At 43.5% G+C, this 24491-nt stretch overlaps 1 protein-coding gene across 7 annotated transcripts in view; it reads left to right on the top strand.

The window, feature by feature from the left end:
* Positions 1-24491, top strand: part of LOC137377743 (fibronectin type-III domain-containing protein 3A-like) — a 225332-nt gene that overhangs the window by 42112 nt on the left and 158729 nt on the right. Inside the window, exon 1 of one of the 7 annotated variants that reach the window (XM_068047736.1) lies at positions 21504-21659. The exons of 5 other annotated variants lie outside the window; for them this stretch is intronic. The gene's annotated coding sequence lies outside the window, so the exon portion shown is untranslated. Of the gene's footprint in view, positions 1-21503; positions 21660-21987; positions 22071-24491 lie in introns of those variants that run through there. One more of the 7 variants, XM_068047738.1, reaches the window with a different exon arrangement.

The following is a 24491-nucleotide window of genomic DNA, read 5'->3' as shown; positions in this document are numbered from 1 at the left end:
TCAATAGTGTTTAAGAGTTAGTTTATTAGCTATACTGTCAACACTCCATGAACTGCTTTGCCTGTGCTGCGATGAGGGAGTCGTACCACAGGACATGCGCGATGCCAATATCATCACCCTCAATAAGAACAAGGGTGACCGCAACAACTACTGTGGAATCTCCCTGCTTGGCACAGTGGTGAAAGCCTTAATTCGAGTCATTTTAAACAGACTCCAAAAACTGACCGAGCGTGTCTACCCTGAGGCACGGTGTGGCTTTTGAGCAGAGAGATCCACCATTGACGTGCTGTTTTCCCTTCGCTGGCTACAGGAAAAATGCTGTGAACAACAGATGCCCCTCTACATTGCTTTCATAGATCTCACCAAAGCCTTTGACCTCGTCGGCAGATGTGGTCTCTTCAGACTACTAGCAAAGATCGAATGTCCACCAAAGCTACTAAGTATCATCACCTCGTTCCGTGACACTATGAAAGGCACAATTCAGCATAGCGGTACCTCATCAGACCGCTTTCCCATCCTGAGTGGCATGAAACAGGGCTGCGTTCTCTCATCTACACTGTTTGGGATCATCTTCTTGCTGCTGCTCTCAAATGCGTTCAAGTCTTCAGAAGAAGGAATTTTCCTCCACACAAGATCAGATGGCAGATTGTTCAACCTCGCCCATCTTAGAGTGAAGACCAAAGTAGGGAAAGTCCTCATCAGGGAACTCCTCGTTGGCGATGCTGCATTAACATCCCACACGGAAGAGTGCCTACAGAGACTCATCGACAGGCTTGCGGCTGCCTGCAACGAATTTGGCCTAACCATCAGTTTCAAGAAAACGAACATCATGGGACAGGACATCAGAAATGCTCCATCCATCAATATCGGCGATCGCGCTCTGGAAATGGTTCAAGAGTTCACCTACCGAGGCTCAACCATCATCAGTAACCTGTCTCTCGATATAGAAATCAACAAGTGCATGGGAAAGGCGTCTGCTGCTATGTCCAGACTGGCCAAGAGGGTGTGGGAAAATGGCACACTCACACGGAACACAAAAGTCCGAATGTTTCAAGCCTGTGTCTTCAGTACCTTGCTGTACGGCAGCGAGGCCTGAACAATGTATGTCAGCCAAGAGCAACGTCTCAACGCATTCCATCTTCGCTGTCTCTGGAGAATTCTTGGCATCAGGTGGCAGGACTGTATCTCCAACACAGATTTCCCTGAGGCAGCCAACATCCCCAACATGTACGCCCTACTGAGCCAGAGGCACTTGAGATGGCTTGGCCGTGTGAGCCGCATGGAAGATGGCAGGATCCCAAGGACGTCTTGTAGAGCGAGCTCATCACTGGTATCAGACCCACTGACCGTCCATGTCTCCGCTTTTAAAGACGTTTGCAAACGCAATATGAAGTCTTGTGACATTGACCACAAGTCATGGGAGCCAGTTGCCAGCGATTGCCAGAACTGGCGGACAGCTATAAACGCGGGGCTGAAGAGGCGAGTCAAAGAGACTCAGCAGTTGGCAGGAAAAGAGACAGAAGTGTAAGGAGAGAGCCAACTGTGTAACAGTCCCAACAACCAACTTCACCTGCAGCGCCTGTGGAAGAGTCTGTCACTCTAGAATTGGCCTTTATAGCCACTCCAGGCGCTGCTCCACTGACCACCTCTAGGCACTTACCCATTATCTCTCGAGACAAGGAGGCCAAAAAGGAAAAGGATTAGTTAATTTGTTGTTTAAAGATACCTGGTTTGGTCTGTTTTATTCTGCTGTTGGGTGGGGGTGGTTAATAACGTGTTTAATTTGGCCAATTTCCGGCAGGTGGGAAAATGTAATAATATGCTATGATCTGTGGAGTATTGGGACTGAATTGACAGTGCATTACCCCCGCCTCAGTCGTAACAGTATGCATTGACAACACACAAATGCAACATCACAGATGTATAAAGTGTGTGTGAGAAAGTCGAGGGTGGTGGAGAGGCAAAGGATTTAAGGAGAGAATTCCAAAACATGGGGCTGAGGTCCTGAAGGCATAGCCTACAATGATGGGGCAATGGGAGTGGGTTGCATAAGAGGCCGAAGTTCAGAAATGGAGGGGTGAAGCCATGTAGAGATTGAAATACAGAATGAGAATTGTAAATTTGAAATATTGGGGAACTGGGTGCCAATGTAGTTGAGCGGGAGGAGGATAATGTACTTGATCATGTCAACCCTGTAGAGAGATCGAGGAGTGCAAGGAGGGATAATGCAGGGATAATTCTGAGAATGCAGTTTTTGACTTTCGTTAGAGCTGTTTGAATGCTGTAATGGAGCAAGACCCGGATTAGGGAGTTTTAAACAGATGCGGGAAAGATAATTATGGATTTATGAGGTGAAAACATGTTGTTCGTCCTTGGAGAGGAAAGGGTGACTGGAGTTGGGGGCAGTAGTTTGCAAGGACGGATGAGTTGAAGGTGGAGTTTTGTTTAATATGTTGATGGGTGGTGACCCCGTTCTTGAAAGGGAGGAGGACGGTGCCTTAGGATGTCAGCTACCTTGGGGGCAAGGGAGGGAAGTTTGGTGATTGGTAGTGGGAATGGGGTCAAGGGAGCAGAGGTTGGATCTAAGTATAATTGGAATGCACAAATTGAAGGTCTTTAAATACAACTCAGCAACTACAGGCACATTTTCTCTGCTACTGCACATGTCTCTGAAGCTTCTGCTCAGCTGCTGCTTCTCTTGTCTCTTCAATGCTATTCCATCAACTTTCTTGCTGTCTGTCCAGCCTCTGACCTTACTAACGCCTGCCTTGACTTTAATTGCTTGTTCTCAGGATGTGGGTAATGTAGGCAAGGTTGTATATATTACATGTCCCTACTTTCCTTGAGAAGGTGGTGAACTACCTTCTGCACTGATCATTTTTGTACAAATGGGGCATGCTAGGTAATTTCAAAGGACCATACAGATTCCCTTTCCAAAGGATATTCATGAGTCAGTTTGGGTTTTGCAGCAAAACCACTTTTATGGTCATTTTTTCTGGTGTTACCCCAGAAATGAGAGGATTTATTGAATTCAGTTTTACAACTTGCTATAGCTGACTATGAATTCAACCTCAGGGTTGCTAGTCTAATTCCATAACTGCAACATTACTATACCATGGCTCATTCTTTCATATTAGGCTGTATATTTATTTCTGGCTTCGTTCTCTTCTAACTTGACTGAACTTGACGGTGCTTTGGCTATTGCTGTCATTTTGCAATGTAAGTTCTGCAGACTACCTACCATCCCGCTCTTTGTGAAAGATGAAAAACCTGACTGAAATGTTCAGGCTAAAAGACGTGTAACACAATTTCCAATATAGTGCTTGATTTATGTGCTACTTCAAACTATTTCCAAAACGAAATTAATAGTGTTTGAAATCTTTTAAAGCTCTTGAATCTTTGAAGATTATAATCTGGGTGTTTCTTGGCTTCACAATGTCGCTTCTTACTTCTGCAGCATGAAGATGCAAGGTTGAGATGGGGGAGTTGGGACTGATAAAATGAGGAACTCTCCCATCATCCTTCTTCTGGATGCCATGCCAACACACCTGATCAAAGAACTGCTTTTCCACTGGAAAAACATTTATGTTAAATTTTTCCATTTAAATTGAAGTGTTGGAGCAGACTTCAAGCTATTGGTGAACTTTGTATTTAATTCTTGACTTGCATGTCAAATAGCTTGGCTTCAATGTGAGATTGCAAACTTGCTTTGTATTAATATTGTAAGACCACAAGTTAATTTGCAACCAACAATGCTGTGGGGAATTGGCTGGCCATCTTTCCTAGAAACCAGTAGCAATTGCTGGATAGATTTTTGTGCTATTTCATTTTTTCCTCTCTTTCTCCCCCCCCCTCCACCAATATGCCCCACACAGACAAACAAATTGCTATTTTCAGGAACAGCTAATAATGTCATTTTAAGTTTTCACTATATTGGCCTGTCTTAAATATAATTAAAATTTGAAATGTTGCAGTTTGAAGCATGATTAGAGCTCTCCCCTCAGTTTAATGTGATCTGTAAATGTAGGGCAGCTTCCCTATCTATGCAGACAGCAGCTATCTTTAACTCCCTGCCACCACACTCAATGCTGTGATTGTGTGTCTGTCTGGCAGGGAGAGACCATGATCAGCAGAGGTTGATCCTGCAAGTGGTGTTTTTGTGTTTTTCTTTGTTTTTGTGGGGGGTGGTGTGGTTTCATCACCGTTTGTACAACATTTCACCCTTTGGGATCGGAGGTCTACCATAGTTGTTTTTCTGTTGGTTTGGATCTTCATGCATATCCTGGGAAGGTTTCAAGCAAAAAGTGATTGCAACCAACACCAGAGCTCCAGGCAAGGCGTGTGTAACACTGTTAGGGTGGCAGTGAAAGATAGTGAAGGAGTTGCACCCTTGGACTGGACCTTCTTCATTAAGTGGGACCTCGAATGCTGTGGATTCGAAGCTGCGGACATCTTCTGTCTGCAGGACTTCCCCAGCAGTGGCTACTTCGACGTGACGTTCAAGAACGTGGCTGGATGCATGAAGTTCCTGAAGGTCTTCAAGGAGAGAAGAAACCAGACACCTCTGTCAATCCTCCTGGCGAAGCAGCTCTTTACACTGCCGTCACAATGGAACCGCACGGTGACCATCCACCTCTACAACCCTCATTTTTCTATCGTGGATATGCTCACTTTCCTCGCCAGGTACGTCGAGGTGGCTGGGAGCAGCACAGAGTTCAAGAATCCTTTTGGTATTTGGACCAGAGAATGGCAGGTCAAGGTGACCTTGAAGGTGGATGCCAGCGGAGCCATCCCCCACCATCCCTCCAGCTTCGCTATTGGGGGAAGTCGGGGCTACTTGATTTGCACAGGGTAGCCCAGAGTTTGTCATACCTGTGGCAAATCTGGTTATGTGGCAGCCAGCTGCAGCACAGTTGTCCGCAAGAACTGCAAGCAGGAAGGCCATCAGACAAAGGACTGTAAGCAGAGTAACTGCTGCAACCTGTGTGGTGGGGCAGACCACCTCTACAAGACTTGCCCAAAACGCCGCCTCAGTTATGCACAGGCAGCAAGATCCAAGGAGAGGCAGGAGGAAGGAAAGGTGAATGTGGCTGCTGCTGCGAAGGAGACCAGCAACCCTCTTGCAATGAGCCCCGCCACCGCCCCCCCCTCCCCCCGCAGTGAGGAAAATCTGTCTAAGGAAGAATGTAGCGGAAGCTGCAGCAAGCGGCCAAACACCAACCCTGTGCCCAGAGCTGCCGCCTCAGCACACAATCGATGGAGAAGGAGCCAGCAGAGGGACAACCAGATGAGTGGCAAGAGGAAAACCATAAAGAAGGCGGCCCAAAAAAACCAGGCCATTCCCCAAACCAGTGGCAAGTGGAGGCTAACATCTGAGACGGATTACAGTGGCTGCCCCTCATTGGATGAGGAAGGGTAGGAAAGACGTCACCAGAAAAAGCAACAGCAGAGCACAAAGTAGTTGGAAAAGAAGGTCCCCCAGCTCTGAGACATTGGAAGCAGCGAAGGGCCCAAAGCACCTCAACCCCAAAGCGCTGAACGCAGCGAGATGCCCAGCCTACCCCAGCTCCGGGAAATCTGGAGTAGTGAAGTGCGCAGTGCACCCCAGCTCCATAAAGCTTGGAGCAGCAACGTCTCGAGGAACAGAGGGGAGAGACGCCACCAGCAGCAGACAGTCCAAACCTTGGTGCCTACAAGACTCCCCCCGATGTCACCCCGGCAGAACAAATCCCCCCCCCCCATAAGTGACCAGCTCAGTTTTCTGAGCCCAACAACTACGCAACAGTTTCCGAACACTGTGGGTATGCAGAAACGTACCCAAGGACTGGGACTAGTAATGACATCTGTAGTGGCAAACAACATACAGCTTTAATGGGTTTAAAGATTGCTCCCATTAACGTGCATTGCGTCTTGTCTACTAGACGATGTGTTTCGACCTTGGGGTACCTTGCCAATGTGAAAGCCGAACTGCTGTTTCTGCAGGAGTGTGGAATCCTGCACCTCAACACCTAACAGGCAATGACCGCAATGGTGGGACCGTGGGCTATTGATCTTGTCAGGGGGAAATGATTCCTGTTCCTCTGGCCTGAGTATTCTGCGCAGAGGCAAATTCATCTTTGGAGTTAAGGAGGTGGTGGGTGGTCACTTCCTCGTAGCAGACATAACGTACAAAAATGTTCATCTCCGGTTAACCACAGTGTACACCCCAGTCCAATGCAGCATGCAGCTGACCGTCCTCCAGCAGCTCCTGCTACTGGCGATGTCCAGGCTGGTCATTCTTGGTGGTGACTTCAACTGCACCATCCATGCGTCTGGACAATCCGCAGGACTGGAGGACAAATGGACGCCACATCCAGACTCCTGATGGCAACAGTAAACGATGCCAACCTGCACAACATCTTCAACTCTGCAGACGGAGCGCAATGTAGATACACTTGGTTGAGACTTGACAGGTCTGTCCACTCCAGGATTGACTTCCTGTTTATGCCCCATGCAATCACAGTCAGATCCACTGACGTCAAGCCAGTGTTCTTCTCTGACCACTGCCTCCTACTGGCACACTGTCACTTACAGGACGGCCAGAGAGTTGGCAGGGGGACGTGGAAGCTAAATGTAAAACTGCTGACCCCAGAAAACATTGAGGACCTCGAAAGGAATTATAAAGGTTGGAGAAACGTCTGAGTCCCCGACACACTGGTGGGAAGTGGTCAAGGTAAACATCAAGAGGTTCTTCATCCTCAAGGTGAGAGAGAGACAGAAGGAAATGTCCCGACTCCAGAAAAACATGCAGAATATGCTTTTGCTGCAGTCGATGGGGGTTAATGTCAAGGTGGATCTCCAAGAGGTGAAGAGCCAGCAGGCCTTGCTCTTTGCCGCAGAGGCCTCCAAGATCATTTTCCGGTCCAGAGTCCACTCCGTTGAGCAGGATGAGACGTGCTCACGTTTGAAATTGGCGCCCCATCTAGCTGCTTAATGTGGGCTATAAAATTCTGTCCAAATCATCGCCAATCAGATCGCGTCTGCTCTGAAGTTGGTGATTCACCCCAATCAGACCTGTACTGTACCTAGCAGAAAGATCTCCAATAGCCTTGCACTACTCCGGTATATGATCACCTATGTGAGGGACAACGGGGTGGACACCTGCCTCATCAGCTTGGACCAGGAGAAGGCTTTTGACAAGATATCGCACACACAGGCATGATGGATGTGCTTTCCAAAATGGGGTTTGGGGAGGGAATCCACAATTGGATCCAACTGCTCTACACAAACATCAGTAGCGTTGTCTCAATCAATGGGTGGGATCAAATCTGAAGTCAGACAGGGCTGTCCTCTCTCCCCTATCGTCTTTGTTTGCTGTATCGAACCTTTTGCTGAGTCCATCAGGAAGCATATGGGCATAAGAGGGGTGACGATCCCAGGAGTGGAGGCACTCAGGTCAAAGCCTCCCTGCACATGGATGACATCGCCGTCTTCTGCTCATGTCCGCTGTCAGCTTGCTGGCTGATGAGCGTCTGTGACTAGTTCGAATTAGCCTCGGGAGCCAAAGTAAATCGCAGCAAGAGCAAGACGATATTCTTTGGGAGCTGAGCCAACCGATCCTTCGTCCTCTTAACCGTCAGGTCAGACTACCTGAAGGTGCTGGGGATATGGTACGGAGAGGTCGGGGCGTACATCAAAAACTGGAAGAAGCGAGCAGGCATGGTGAAACAAAAATTGGTCATGTGGGAGCAGCGCTCCCTCTCCATTGCAGGTAAGAACCTGGTCAACAGGTGCGAGGCGCTCTTGGTGTTGCTGTACGTGGCACAAGTCTGGCCCATACCCCATTCCTGTGCTGTGGTCACCCGAGCCATCTCTTTGGAGATTGAAAATGGACCACGTTTGCAGGAACACAATGTTCAAATGTCTAGACAAAGGGGGAAAAACCGTCCCCAATGTCGCCCTCATCCTCATGGCCATCTTTGTCTGGCTGCACCAGGTTTTGGGTAGATCCTGGTATGCAAACACCAAGTGTCACGACATGCTGAGGTTCTATCTGTTGTGACGGAAAATCCACATGCTAAATGGCAAATATTAATTTTATCGTATGGAACTCTGCCTGAGACTTTTTTTACTGAACATTATTACAAATAACTTTTTAAAAAGCAGAATAGTTAAAGATGGCCACGCACAATTTGCATATGAGGAGCCAGAGGTGATTACCCAGTCTAGCTAGAACAATAGGGGTGCGCTCTAGAATGGTTTTGTCCAAGTAGGTTGTCAAAAGCCATTGACATCCATTGGCTTTGAAAGAGCCAACCACCCCCCCTCATCAAATATGTCTGAACAACCTTGCATTTCAAAGGTCATTCCAGAAACTTCTGTTGCAAACAAAGAGGTGGTCACATGATATGACTACCTGTGTGACTCAGTTTGTGATTCGTACCTCACAAAGCAGACAGTAACTGATCTCCAAGGAAGAAAGCACCTCTCCCTTTGCCCCCTCCCTCTCCGGCAAAGTCCCAGGGGAGCCTCAGCTGCAGATAAACCTCAAATCTACAAATCCTCACAGTCAGCAAAAGAGAACAGATAAAGCCTCTCTAGCCTTCTGGAACCAGAGAAGCAAGCCCGAATTGTGCATGTGGCCCAACAAGGACTTTTAAGACTTCAATTTCACCTAAGGACACTAGGACTACACTTCCGTATTTAATTCCATTTTTATTAAAGACTTCTCCAATCTCCCAATTCTCTCTTTTTTTTTTCCCTTCTGTATCTATTTGTATGTGAGTGTGGCTGCATCGCGTATTTTAGTAATTTTAACTGGTTTAAAGTGATAAGGTTAATAAACTTTCTTGTTTAAACTCGAAAACCTGTCTGGTTCATTTACAATTTATAATTAGAGGAACAGTGTGCAAGTGCTCACTGAGGTGATGAATTAAATCACTGTGTTAAAAAAATAAACCCTGTTGCGGTCAAACCAGCGAATGGGCGAAAGGGGAGCCTGAGACCCCTTCGTCACCTGGTCGTAACACTGTCCCTGTTGTGTAAAGGATAGGTTTGGCCACTTTGCCATGGAACACTCCATTCAGTTGGACTGTGCCGTACCACCTATCCTTTGTAGCAAAGTTTGTGCATAAAAACACCTTTGACCACAAGTCCATCAGACAGTGATCCGCATGTAACATCTACAAGGACCTGCGGGAAAAGGAGATGGTGGATCCTGTCTGATGGTTCCCTGAGCAGACTGTCGCACTCATAGCCAGAATTTTCAAACAAGCACCAAGACGTAGCTTGGCTGGCGGTGAGAAGGGCTCTCCCTGTCAGATGCTTCCTGCACGTCCAGAATCTCTCTGCCTCCGCACGCTGTCCTCAAGATGGCTGTGGTGGGGAAGAGACTGTTGTCCCCCTCCTTTTGGAATGTTCCTTTGCAAAGCAGGTGTGGAAAGAGATGCAGTGGTTTTTGTCTAGGTTCATCCCGAGCAGCTCCATAGCACAGGACTGTGCTCTGCAGATCCAGTACAGGATGTTGAATAGGCAGTCTGATAATTTAGCAACAGTGGAGGAGTTGAGAGAAGTAATGGTGAGGTAGAGCTCGGTGTTGTCAGTGTACATATAAAAACTAATGTTGTGCTTTCGGACGATGTCACTGAGGGGCAGCATGTAGATGAGAAATAAGAGGGGGCCAAGGATAGATCCTTGGGGTATACTAGAGTTAATGATACGGGAGCAGGAAGAGAAGTCATTGTAAGAGGTACTCTGGCTAGGATTAGATAGATAAGAATGGAACCAGGCGAGAGCAGTCCTACCCAGCTGGACGACTGGTGGAGTGGTCAATCATTTCAAAGGTTGCAGACAGGCCTAGAATGATGGTGAGGAGAAGTTTACCTTTGTTACAGTCACATAGAATGTTATTTGTGACTTTGATCAGAGCTGTTTCGGTACTGTGGTAGGGGCGGAGATCTCATTGGCCGAACTTAAACATGGAGTTCTGGGAAAGATGGGAATGGATTTGGGAGGCGACAGCAAGTTAAAGGACTTTGGAGAAGAAAGGGAGGTTGTAGATGGGTGGTAGTTTGCAAGGACGGTGGGGTCAAGGGTTTTTTTTTTGAGGAGGGGGAGCTGACGGCAGATTTAAAGGAGAGGGGGACAGCACCTGAAGAGAGAGAGAACCGTTTACAATATCAGCTAATATGGGGACACAGGAGGGGCAATTTAGTGGGAATAAGATTGAGGGAGCAGGAGGTGGGTCTCATGGACAAGATGAGCTCAGGGAGGGCATGAGGGAGACAGAAGGGAAACTAGAGAAATATGCGAGTTCAGGGCTAGGCCGGGGGGGAGCATTAGAGGAAGTTTGGCCTGGTAGACTAGTAGAAGGTAGGAACATGGCAGAGGCAGCTGATCGGATCTTAGACGAAGAAGTCCATGAGCTCCTTGCGCTTATTTTTGGAGGTGAGCATGGAGGGGAGAAGGGTTTAAGAAATCGGTTTGCAGTAGAGAAAAGCATTAGGATAAAAGCACAAAATGATTATCTTTGCATTCCAGGATGATCCTGTGATTTGAATTACTGGAAACTACAGCTGATTCTGTTTTAATCTTCTGTTGGCTGTTCCTCTACCTACCCTGTGGTTAAACAAAGATTGCTGCACCAGATGGTGACTATTTGAGGTTCAAGCAAAAGGCCAAAAAAGCTGAATGTGATGCAGTTTAGGTTTTTGTCCTCTATGGTTGATCCAAATAATTAGCTCTTGGTTTTCTATAATGCAGATGTTTAGTTGCTTGATTGTTTATCTGTGTTTTTTGTTCAGATTGTATACAGTAAATGCTACAGATCAGGCAGGAGGACAGTTGCTTGCACACTGCATTCATGAACTGTCATATTACACTTAGAAATACAATATTTTAGTATTGAGGTTATGGTCTGATCATATTTCAGATTTTTGTAGTTTCTCCCCTAAGAAGTTTAAAAGAAGTGCACCAATCCCCTTTTTCTGTGTTCTTTGTTCTGTTGTACTCTGTATGATTCTGTAATAGACCCACAATTCATGAGTTTGAGATAGATGATGGGTCCTGTTTCATTTTTGAACGTTTAGTATTTTTTTCATGAACTCGAGCACAAAATTAAAGATTTCCATTATACCAGAATGAAGTGGCCATATAAGTTATGAAGTTTGTAACTCTTAAGAGTGGTTAGTGCTACTTGTATTCTGATTGTCAGTAAATTTGATTATAGTTGCAAAATCTTAATTATGTCTTTCAGCCATTTGTTCTTTGTTTTAATCCCTACTTTTTTTATTTAATCATTTGCAGGATATGGGTGTTGCTGGCAAGGGTAGTATTCATTGCCCATCCCTATGTTGAGCAAATGTAATTGTAGGGCACAGATGTTTTAAGGTCAATCTGCCTTCATGGTAGATGTGAAATTGAGCCGGAAATGTTACAACATTTTGAATAGGCTTTGGAGAACAATAAAAATTATTTAACATGCTTAAAATGGAAACTTTGAATTTATCTCTCAATAAGAGCTCAAAGGCATATCCATAAACTAAAAATAACAGTGAGGTGCATCCTGCAGAAACATGGATCTTGGTGACTAGCATGCCCTTCCCTCCTGGCTGAAAAAGTATGAAGGTAGGTGGTTGCAGGAGACGTTTAACTGTATAACATGCATTTCCACATGATGACTTAGCAGGAAATTTCTGACTGTTAAACTGTGACTGTTAAACTCGTATGTGCATTTCAACCTCAAATTTGAACACTCATCATTATAATCACCATCATTTTGTGCCATAAGGAACCAAAGACCTATTTTATATAGCTCTTTTCATGCCTTCTGGAATATCTCATAGCCTGTGAAGACCTGTAGTAGTGTAGGGAAATGTGGCAATGTCTGACAAATACAAATGCTTTTATGTTGGTTGACATCAGGACATCCCGTCTTCAAATAGTGTCGAGATTTTTTTTACATCTCCAGCTCCAGTGACCCGGGTTCAATTCTAGGTACTGCCTGTGTGGAGTTTGCAAGTTCTCCCTCTGTTTGTGTGGGTTTCCTCCCACATGCCAAAGACTTGCAGGTTGATAGGTAAATTGGCCATTAGCAATTGCCCCTAGTGTAGGTAGGTGGTAGGGAAATATAGGGACAGGTGGGGATGTGGTAGGAATATGGGATTAGTGTAGCATTAGTATAAATGGGTGGTTGATGGTCGGCACAGACTCGGTGGGCCGAAGGGCCTGTTTCAGTGCTGTATCTCTAAACTAAACTAAACATCTATTTCAGTGGACAGATGAGGCATCAGATTAACATCTCAAATGTACAACGAATCCTTTGACAGTACAGCACTTGCTCAGTGGTGCACCAAACTCTCGCTAGATTATGTGAAATGAGGTTTGAACCTGCAACCTTCTGATTGAGGCATGAGTGCAAACTCACCAAACCCCCTTCGACAGCACCTTCCAAACCCGCAACCTGTACCATCTAGAAGGACAAGACAAGCAGACGTGTGGGAGCACCACCACCTGCAAGTTCCTCTCCAAGCCACACACCATTCTGACTTGGACCTATATCACCATTGCTTCACTGTCACTGGGTCAAAACCTGGAACACCCTCACTAACAGCACTGTGGGAGTACCTATACCCCACATGGACTGCAGCAGTTCAAGAAGACAGCTCACCAACACCTTCTCAAGGGAAATTAGGGATGGAAAATAAATGCTGGCCTTGCCAGCGACACCCACATCCCATGAACGAATAATTAAAACAAAAACACTGAACCATGACTGGTACTGATACACTGAACTCGAAGGTTGAAATTAATCTGCAGTACCAAATCTTAGTGTTTGCTGAAGTTTACTGTATTTGAGGTTTGAACATTTATCATGTATAAAAGCATGTTTGACATTAAAATAAAATCAAAACATTTTCTTGAATTTCTGTACTGATACTTCACAGTCCTTTCAGAATTGGGAACACCCTTTCGGTCCTAAGCTGCCCAGGTGATAGTCTGTACTATATTTTGAATTGATAGCATAATATGCATATGAAGCAATATAACCTATAACCTGTGTCGAAGTTGGACTGTGTCTTGACTTAATAGATTATGTGGAAAATCGTATATTCCCCATTCTTGCAAACATGACTTTACTGTCGCTGGAGCACTTTTGAAAATAGGCAGGAATGAATCAAGTTGTGCAGTTGGAGGGAAAAAATATGATAGGTCAGCATAATTGACAATAATTTGACACAAAGCCCATGTACTGGACCATGCAGCTGTTCAAAAAACAAAAAAGGCTTTGTACACAACCATGTAATGTAAAAACTAGAATTTATATTTCTCCTTGGCATGAAAGAACTTAGTCAACTTGCCTACATAAATACAAATTTGAATTATTGCTTGATTATAATGTTTAACTTGTACTGCACAACATAGAACATTACAGCGCAGTACAGGCCCTTCGGCCCTTGATGTTGCGCCGACCTGTGAAACCATCTGACCTACACTATTCCATTTTCATTCATATGTCTATCCAATGACCACTTAAATGCCCTTAAAGTTGGCGAGTCCACTTGCTGTAGTCGGTTAACTATTGTGCTCACAGTCGAACACCCTAACTGAGGTACAAAAACAAAATATGTAGTGTTATGATCCTGTAGTTTTTTTTGGGAAGAATGCGGTGTGCCTTTAATGCTGGGAAAAGGAGCCATACTGCTTGAAGGCCGCAGGCTCCAGAGGCCGAGTCAAAGAATGCATTTTTGTTGCCCCGGGATAAAGCCATTCGGAGACTGCGATTCAAAGAGTGCATCCTTGTTGCCTTGCATATACAGACATTCAGACTGAGTATCGAGAGATACATTTGTTACAGTTTAATTTTGAACTGGTTTTGTATTGGAAGCAAGCTGTTCTAACTGAGGAAACAGACAGCTGTGTGTTGGCACCTGAAAGGAGTGCTCTCAGACCATTTAAACTGAAGGGAGAGAACTTAGTCTGTTTATTTATTATTCTCTCTCAAAATTCTAAAAAGTCAAGCCAAAACACAGATCTCTGATAATTTAAACTGAAAGAAGGGAAGTTAGACTGTGACAATCTTTTATCCCTCAAAAATTCTAAAGCCAAATTGATTCATTTTAAAAAGTGTTTGCAAGTTATTAATTGTTGAAATTCATTGCTGGAGAAGGAGCAACTATTTCGCCTTCTGAATTAGACTACGGACTGTTCTATTGTTGAAGAACCTTTTTTTCCCCATCGGAAGGCTGTGAGAACTACAAGCAACCTTGGACTGTTCCACATCCGGCAGGAGCGTAAATCTGCAAGGACTGTAATTTTTTCTATTTTAAATGTTTATATCTTAGTGTTTAAGAATGTAGTTTTTCTAATTAAACCATTAATTTGTTGATTTAAGGACAACTGGTTTGATCAGCCTCATTCGGGGGTTAATAGATGGTACAATTTGGCTGGATCTTTAATTTGGAAATCAAAAGATAAGGTGTTGCTCCTTGAGCTTATGTTGATCACTGGAACACTGCAGCAGGCCAAGGACAGAAACGTGGGCATGAGAGCAGAAGGGGTGAGGGGGGGTGGTGTTGGTGGTGGGGGTGTATTGAAATGGCAAGCCACCGGAAGCTCAGGATCATGCTTTCAGACTGACTGGAGGTGTTAAATGTGCTACAGCTGGCTTCCATGGAGTGGGATATTTATTCATGGCCCTTGTATCTGATGGTGATCTCGTGACCCCTTCTGGTAGTGTACAATTTATAGAAATCCATTTAAGGACAGGAATGGGCCTGACTCTAATGGTTCCAATGTTGGAATAGCTTGCCAATATTTACTGTCCAGCCTGACCACTTGAGCTGGACAACAGAAAGCACCAATGCTCATAAACTATCCCAGCTTAAATTACCAACTCAGGAAAAGAGATAAAGGGGGGAGGTGGGGATGAATCGGGGAGAATGAAGGATGAAATTCCCTCGTGTACATCTGACCTGATGAGCATGCTGTATTTTTACTATTTCATGTAGAATAACTTGTATAGCAATTGTGCTCGCCATCTGAGCTCATTTTACCAGTCTCATTTGCTGCCTATATTTTTTATTGGCAGATATTTTGACTGATTCAGTTCCTGTCTTTAAATTAATTTCTTTCAAATTTATGATACAGTGGTAGTGACTTTACATCAGTGACAAGTTGAATTTTTGTTCGTTCTAACCAAAACAAAAAATTCTCAATCCAAGCTTTTGGTTTATGACTGATTTGAATTGAAATGAGTTCCTGGCAATACTCACTGGTTGCCTGTGAGCTCCATTCTGCTGCTGATTGCTGTTGTTTTGGGGCTCTGAGCTTTGAAAGGCTTGAATGAATGAATGTGCAGAAATTGTAAACTGAGACATGCTGTCAAAAACAAGACATGCTTTCTGAACCATAGTTGTAATTTAAGGTGACAATTTATTGACTGACCTCAAACTATAGCTCCGATAGTCGTGCTTTTGGAAAAGTAAACTCCGCGCCTATCAAATCATGTGAACTTATGCAAACATTATTTTCTTCCAAATTTCTCATCTTCCTGTTGGGCCCTTTCTCTCTGTTAACCTAGATATTGAGGGCTGGCATGCTAGATGCTGGTGCATACTCAATCCAGCTCTTGCCCAGTGTCCACATTTGTGCACTTGCCAGTATTGTCACTGGATAGCAATCAGGAGTTGGAATTCTCTGATTTTTTTAAATATATATTCTATGCTGACCATAGTCCAGGGCACTGAGGCCAATTGTAGCACCCACTGACAGCCTAAGTGATTTTTAGCTCGTGGAATCAGAGAATTGTAGGATAGTAAAGCTCAGAAGAAGGCCATTTGGCCCATCGAGACTGCACCAGCGCTTTTGAAGAGCAACTCATTAAGTCCCACTCTTTGCTCATATCCTTGCAATTTTTCACCTTCAACTATTTGCCCAATTCCCCTTTGAAGGCTACTATTGAATCTGTATCCACCACCCTATCAGGCAGAGCATTCCAAATCTTAATCACTCATTACGCAAAAATGTTTTTCCTCATGTCACCTCTGGCTCTTTTGCCAGCAGTTCATCTTAATTCTGTGCTCTCTAGTTTTCAACTCTTCAGCAGTTGGAAACACCTTCTAAACCCTGCATGATGCTAAACACTCTATCAAATCTCCTCTTAGCCTTTTCTACTGAGATGAACCCCAGTCTCTCCACATTACTGAAGTACTTCGCCCTGGAACCATTCTAGTACTAATTCTGTACCCACTGAAAATCTTCACATCGTTCCTAAAGTGTGGTGCCCAGAATTGGACACAATACTCCAGCTGGCGGTCAAACTAGTATTTCATATAGGTTTAGCATAACCTCCTAGCTTTTGTGTTCTATGCCTCTGTTTATAAAGCTGAGGATCCCATCTGCTTTATTACCTGCTTTGTTAACTTGACTCCCACCTTCAAAAGATTTATCTGCAAACACACCCCCAGGTCTTTCTCTTCTTACACTCTTTAATTTGTACCATTTAATATGTGTTGTCTCTCATCCTTCCTATCAGAATATATCATCTCATGTTTTTCTGCATTAATATCATCTGCCACCTGTCCGTCCATCTCAACAGCCTATGTCCTCTTGAAGTCTGTTGCTATCATTCTCACTGTTACGACACTTCCAAGTTTCCTGTAATCTGCAGTTATCAAAATTGTGCCCTTGACCTCCAAGTTGCTGATGTATATCAAAAATAGCAGTGGCCCTAGTACTGAAGCTTGGGAACTGTACTGTAACTGCAAATGAGAGGAAGCTATTTTAAAAGTGAATTAAATATCTTGTTGAGGATTTTTTTCAGTGTAAAGTAGGAGGGGAGCAAAGATGGCAAAGAAAGTTAAATGCACTAATGCTACTAAAAAGTAGATGAGATGTCTTTATTTTAGTTTTATACTCACTGAAGTTGGGTGGTCGAATTTTCCAATCTTGCTGGTCATCACTGAATATTTCCATGACTTCGTGAGGCTTCATTGTAGTTATAGGTTGTTGCTTAAAGCTTGCCTGCCATGCAGATGATGCAAGTTTTGATGCTTAATTATGTTCCATAGAAAAACTCAGACCTTGATAAAATGGTCCTCTAGAAATAACTTTGTCCCATTTAGTCTGCAATTTCCATATTTTCTGCTCATGTAGTATTAACAACGCATCTAACTCCCTGAGCCCATCTTTGCAGTTTTATAATTATGCTCATCCACACTTGTCGTGCTCATGAGGAACTTGCACTTGGCAAACTACCTTTATAGCGGCATTTTTCAAAATTTCCTGTGTGGGACCAACCCAACCCAACTTTTCAAAGACTGTGTCAGATTATCAAAGGATTTCTTTTAGTATATGTAGAGTGTCAGGCAAACCCCCCACCTGCCAAGACTGAGGCACACATGATTTCGCCACATGAACATTAAAAGTTAAAATTGCAAGCCCCTGACTGGAAAGACATTTCCATGCTAACCAACAGTGTAAGAACAAGGGACAAATGACCATGCCCTGACTCATTCAACCAACAGTGAACTTTTGATTATCAGACGTTGAAGGTGAGGGGAGCTAGCATTCCACGCTGCTAAGGTCCAATCCACAAACCTCACAGGAGAGACTGTTCCATATAAGGGGCTAGTCACATGATGAACCTGCTGGGCAACCTGGGAGTTTTTTTGAATTTGAACTTCCAACAAAGGAATTGGATGAGATAAAGCTGTGTGCTCATGGAGTAAAGATCTCTCTTGGAACTGAAGCAAGAATTACAGCCACTCCTGTCTGCCTGCTTCCATCTCCTTCCCATGGAACTGAATCTTTTGAAAATACATGAAACTCAGAGAGAAAGGTTTCCTGTGTGCATAAGGTTTTAAGAAGACTACTGGGCCCCAACGAAAAGCAAGACTACTTACAAAAAGACTACAGTGAGCTTGAAGCACCCTAACAAGATATTGCCTCAGACTGTTCCACCTTATCTTTTCTTCTCTTTTCTGCCCCAATTTGCATGTGTGTATGGCTTGTGCACGCTAGCATGGATGCGTCGTATACCGTAGGCGTGAACTGTATTAGAGTTCAAATTTTACGTTTTAATAAAATTTCATCCATCATCTTTAAACCTGAGAGAGCCTGTGTGAATTGGTTTCTTTGTCTTATAATTGGAAAATCGTGAATAAGAATTCACAAAGGGGGAACTCAAAACACAATGTTTTTAAAATTAAACCCTGTTACAGTAAGACCAGGTGAAGATAGTAACAGACCCCTAGACACATTGCTAACCTGGTCGTAACAAGAGCAACAGAAACAACTTGCTAGAAAATCAGCAAATACAGCGATCTGATCATGCAAGACCTCAGGCATCCTCTGCAGATGCACCAGGATCTGTGAGCCCTTGGTTGAAACCGCATGCTTTCACGATCCCATCAATTTACCGTTGGTGAGCTCATGGATATTTGTTGGTAATCCATGATCTTGTAAATTAATTATATAAAATTGATAGTAAACTAATGACTCTTTTCTCCCATCGGATGACCACTTTACATTGCAGAAGAGTGTTAAGAGGCAGTTCAAGGTAGGTCAAGGCTGCTGGAACTGTGGCATCTCTCTTTTTTTGTTGTGCAGTAGGTTCCATGCACTAACAGTCAGATCATGAACATGTGCACTTGGTTTGTAAGTAGTGATATGCAACTTTATTTTCTGGCTGTTGGACCTTCTCCAGAGTTAATAACCAAAAGGAAAGAAAATACAAAAAGCAAAATACTGCAGATGTTGAAATTCTTAAAACAGAAAAAGCTGCAAGTACTCAGCAGGTTGGGCAGCAACTGTGGAGAAACAGGTCAGTCAGTGATGTTTCAGTTCCAAGACCCTTCCTCAGGCCTGGTAAGAGGAGTTAAAGGAAAGGTTTTTCAATGTGAGAGCAAGTTCAGCAAGGCGGAGGAGGATGGTCGTTAATGGAGAACGTTCAGGTCTCTGCTCAAGGAAGAAGCGGAATGCTCAACATGAGGCCGTCTATCAAGGGATTGAGATACAGAGGGGCAGTTAGGGTCAAAAATATGGAATTTGTTCGTGATTGAGAACATCAGAAGAGTCATGAATATAAGTGGCTGGGGACTTGGACAGGGAATGTAAAGGAATGGAGTTGAGATGAGAAGCAATCAGTTTAGTGGGGCAAGAGGACGCTGAAATGATAGATCCAAAAACAGGACTGTCTTGGTAGATTGAGGGCACAGGTAAAAGTGGGTTGTGCACGGTTGGAGAAGCTTGGAGATCTTGATGGGTGTTGGGGGAAATATCTCCAGAGGAAATGAGATCAGTAATAGTCTGGGAAATGCTACCTCAGTGTTCGATAGCGGTGTGATGGTCTGCCTGCCTAAAAAAAAAGTGTGGAGGTGAAGAAGGTGGAAAAGCTCAGCATCATGTCAAACTCTGAATTACTGTGATGGGGGAAAGGAGAAAGAAGCCTTTGCTGAGCCTTTTCAGGGTCAGTAAGAGGTAAGTTAGAGGGGTTAATGAAAAAATAGTATGGATGAAATTGCAAGGAGAGATGGGGTCAGAAAAAAGTCATGAAGGGGGATTCAGAGAAAACCTGGTATTGCAAAATTGTTAAAGCTTCAGGCTCCTGCCACCTGAGAGAGAGAAAAAAATATTATGTTAAAGCACTGACTGATATGCAGGAGGAAGGGGAATTGAGGGCCAGAACAGCTCTGAAATAATGTTCTGCTGAAGATAAGGATCGAGGGCATGTATGTAGTGGTGCAAGGTGTAGTTGGTAGTTTTCATCAAGCAGCAAGGACAGTGGTTAGAGGATTGTTGAATATCATACTGATATCGGTGATCGTGGGTAAATCCGACACGGGAAGGTTAAAATTTAAGGTGGAATCCATATGGAATGAAGACGTGAAGATGGAGACAGGTGCTATGAAAAGAGAAGTGGCTATAAAAGTAGGTCTTCACAAGTACACGATCAAATACAAGGAGGATAAGGGATAGCTAAAAAGGTGAGCATGGTAAAAGATAAATGGAAGTCACTTTGGAAGGAGCAGAACTTCTTCGAAATAGGCATTCCTGGTAGTGAATATTAACAAATATTAAATAACTGAACATGCTGGAAATATAAAATCAGAAAAGCTGAAAATACTTAGGTCAGACAATATCGGTGGAAAAACAGAAGTCAAATGTTTCTAATCTAAAATTCTTCCTTGAGTGCTCTGAGGAAAGGTATTAGACTTGAAACATTGATTTCTGATTTTTGATAGATGCTGCAGTTCTGTTTTTAGGGAAGTAACCACAGTGCTTGGGCAGGGCATTTAACTTGCGTCTGTCAAGAAAGTTGGAGCTCTCTTGCTGTGGTGTCAGTGTTTATATTATCCCCAGGCTGTTGCCTCTGCAGATGGGAAGGAACATCTCTACTGTCAGATTTTGCTGCTTCCAGGCATGCAGCCTGGAGGACAAGTTTGAGTTGCTGCTAATGGCAACATTTTAAAAGGCATAAGAAACCTGTGTCAAACTTTCAGGTCCACAAAATTCAGGCAGGAAAAATCAGCAAGTAAGAAAAGCTAAGTAGAGACTGAGTTGGCGAGGCTTTGTGGGCCAGATGGACAGACCCATGAGTTATTAGATTAGATTAGAGATACAGCACCGAAACAGGCCCTTCGGCCCACCGAGTCTGTGCCGACCATCAACCACCCATTTATACTAATCCTACACTAATCCCATATTCCTACCAAACATCCCCACCTGTCCCTGTATTTCCCTACCACCTACCTATACTAGTGACAATTTATAATGGCCAATTTACCTACCAACCTGCAAGTCTTTTGGCTTGTGGGAGGAAACCGGAGCACCCGGAGAAAACCCACGCAGACACAGGGAGAACTTGCAAACTCCGCACAGGCAGTACCCAGAATCGAACCCGGGTCCCTGGAGCTGTGAGGCTGCGGTGCTAACCACTGCGCCACTGTGCCGCCAATATTTTGGGAACCCCTGGAATAAGTAAGTTATTGTGTATACGGATGAAAAAAGAGCTCAACTGTCCTCTTACAGAATTCACAATCACCGTGGCAATAGTGTAATGCAGTTAGTTAAAATGATGACAGCATCTAACTTCACGACAGTTGCACCAAATTTAATTTTGTTCTTAGTTTTAAATGTCAAAGAACATGTAGCTTGTGTAAGCAACAGTCAATATTTAATAATCAGTTTGCAAATGCTATTTTTAAACTAAACTTTGTAAGTGCTTACTGATATTTTCCAATAAGCCCATTTTTAAAAATCCATCATATCCTACAAATTAATTGGTGTAACTTTAAGAGCTCAAATATGTTGGAATCCTATACTGTGAACAATAGATTGGGATTGATAGTAAATGATCTTAACTAGAATTATGTAGCCTTTCCTGTTGTATACTTGGACCAATTCAAGAAAATGAGGCATGGTAATGATTTTCTTACCAAATTTGCATGACGTGGATTTCACAGTTTACATCTGGAGCATGATCTGTTTCTGAAGTTTCACGACAGAAGATCTCAGATACCCTCAGTTCACTAATGCTACCAGTGCAGTGCTTTGCTGCATCTTCAGTTCATCCCCATTGTAGGGAAGGAAAATAAATAGAAGAATTGATGTCGACAAAATTGGTAGGCACTGCTCATGTGAGGGCTTGATTCAGAGTGCACTCAAAAATACGACTATTGGTGAGTCAAATGCAATATTTTAATTTAACTTTTATATGGTTCTAAAGTTCAATATCACATTGTAGATTTGGAGGCTGTGATATCTTGAAGACAAGTTAATCTGTAGCAGAATCGATAAAGTAATCAATTCCAAGGTTTTCTTTGAACAGTATATAGTTGTAGCTGTTAGTGATGCTTTTATATTCTGTGTAGAAAACAGCACTCAACATTATTAAACAAGATGCTATGGGATCCCTATAGATTGAATAACATCAGACTTTATATTGTCAGGGACTGTGAATTTTTGGCAGTATGCAAATAAGTTCAGTCAAAGCAGACTACAGCTGCATAACGATCAATTAGACATGTTATTCACAAATGAATTGACCACACTGATGAGAATGCAGCTATCGTCCATTCGATTCATGGGGCGTATGTATTAACAGTAACTTTTGAATTATAAATTTTATGTTTGCTTGTGGAAAAGTGATTAAATCTTCACATGACAACTGTACCTTGTAATTCTCTACAAATATGATTAAATTAGGTTTTATTGATTTATTTTTGTAGTTACTGAGTCATACTGTTTAGAGTGAAATTATGCAACTGTTACTGTTTTCATTGGTATAATATTTCAGGTTGCTCATTTGTTTGCATATTGAAGTTGATGTATTTTGTATACATTGGACTGATGTCCAATGTTCTTTTAAAGCTTTGGAGTTCACGTACTGGACCATGATTTTTGAAGTATATAGTCTCAAACTGTTATTGAGTTAGAAGTATGTGGACACGGCGAGTATAATGTGAACTGATTGCTGGCGAGATAGGTGAAATCCAATTTATCATGTGCAATGTACTTTTCACATTGCGGGCCTGATATACACCCCCACAAACCTGGCATTAGAGGCTGACTCTGATGATAAACATGAAGTTTCAGTTGAGAATTTTTGAACAACTCTAATCCTACACAGTTGCATTTGAAAGAGTTGCTGTTGGTGTTCTGAATCCATTTATCAATGTATGTGTGGAAAATTTAGAACAACCTATAGTCTTGCCGCACACGCCAAACTACTTCCACTGGAAAGTGCTCGCTGATAAAAACAGTGCAACAATTTCATGATAGGAATGCAGATCAGTGACCATAAATAAGTTATAGCAGTAATTTTCTTGGGATTGTAATTGTTCTCAGGTGAAGTTTTTCTGAGTGACTTCTGATTGTGTGTGTGTTCATATGTTAGTTGCTTGTATATAATTAACAAAATGCATAGCGGATGACTTAATGGATGAAGGAAATGGCATATGGATCAGAACGTCTCTGTATCAGTTCTTGGTCTTTACAGTCATCTGTGTTCGTAATCATTGAATGGAACAATGCATGAAAACCGAATTGGACTGAGGTGTGATATCTTCTGTGAATGAATAACCTGCCAACAATGTTTCTGGAATTGCCCCCTCCCCCTCCAAAACGTCTTTGTTCCTCCACCTCACTCCTTGGGGAAAAGAATTCTGCACTCTAATTCTGGTATCTTGAGCATCCCCAATTTTAATCGCTCCACCATTGGTGGCTGCACCTTCAGTTGCCTAGGCCTGAGGCTCTGGAATTCCCTCCCTAAACCTCACCACCTCTCTACCTTGCTTTCCTCCTTTAAGACTTTCCTTAAAACCTGATCAAGCTTTTTGTCATCTGACCTCATGGCTGGAATTTTACACCACCCCAGGGAGCCAGATGGTGGTTTTGGGGGGTGAGTGGGGGGGGGGGGGGGGGGGGGGGGGGTGGTGTGAAATTGAGCAGGAGGCTCCGGGAATCCTTCCCTACCCCTGCGTCCCACTTTACACGGGCCAGGTTGGGGGGGGCGAGAAACAGTGCCGCAAGCCCTAGGCCAATTCAAGGCCCGTAAGTGGCCGCTTAACGGCCACTTAAGGACCTTCGACCTCCTCCACGGGTATTTTACCTGTGGCAAGCAGGTGCCCAAAAGACATGAAAGGCCGCCCAGTGATACTGGGCGGCGCCTCAGTGCACCAGGCAGGAGGGGGTGGGTGCCCGATTGTCAGGACCAGGTATGCCGATTTGCTGAAATTGGGCCAGAGTCTGAGCTTTTTATTAAAATCTGTCTTCCTTGCTTTTTCCAAGTTTTTCAGTAGAGTCTGCCTGATCTCTGTTCAGTGTCATTAAACTGTAGCATGTGCAGAAGCAGGCTTGAAATGCAGCAAACTCATTCACTGTATTTTTTTAAAAATACTTACAAATTTAAATACATAGGTCAGATTATAATCAAGCCAATACATGTAGATTATAACACAAACAAGAAATGCTGGAAATATTCAGCAGGTCTGGCAGCATCTGTGGAGAGAGAAGCAGAGTTAATGTTTCAGGTCAGTGACCCTTCATCAGAACTGCATTAGTACATTAGTTCTGATGCAGGGTCACTGACCTGAAACGTTAACTCTGCTTCTCTCTCCACAGATGCTACCAGACTTGCTGAGTATTTCCAGCATTTCTTCTTTGCGTTTCAGATTTCTAGCATCTGCAGTATTTTGCTTTTATTTTACATGTAAATTATACATCCTTTTAAACAAGATTGTTTTGTTAAGTAAGCTACTTATGCTAAAATGAAAACTAAGACTCTGCAAAACAATTGATTCCGACGCTTCCTAGCTTGTTATTATGGCTTCTGCTATGTATTGTTCCAACCAAGTTTTACAGCAGACCATGAAATGACAAAACTTAGTCCCCTGATACCTGTTCATCATCTGACCAGTGGGCTGCATTCACCAATGCAGTCTCCATGATTTGAATTTAAAGGAGTACATTTTGTTCAGAACAATTTGCCCTCTTGTTTGGGGAAAGCAATG

Source organism: Heterodontus francisci, chromosome 15 (assembly GCF_036365525.1).
Source record: "Heterodontus francisci isolate sHetFra1 chromosome 15, sHetFra1.hap1, whole genome shotgun sequence".
Classification (NCBI taxonomy): domain Eukaryota; kingdom Metazoa; phylum Chordata; class Chondrichthyes; order Heterodontiformes; family Heterodontidae; genus Heterodontus; species Heterodontus francisci.
This window is presented reverse-complemented; position numbering and strand designations above follow the sequence as displayed.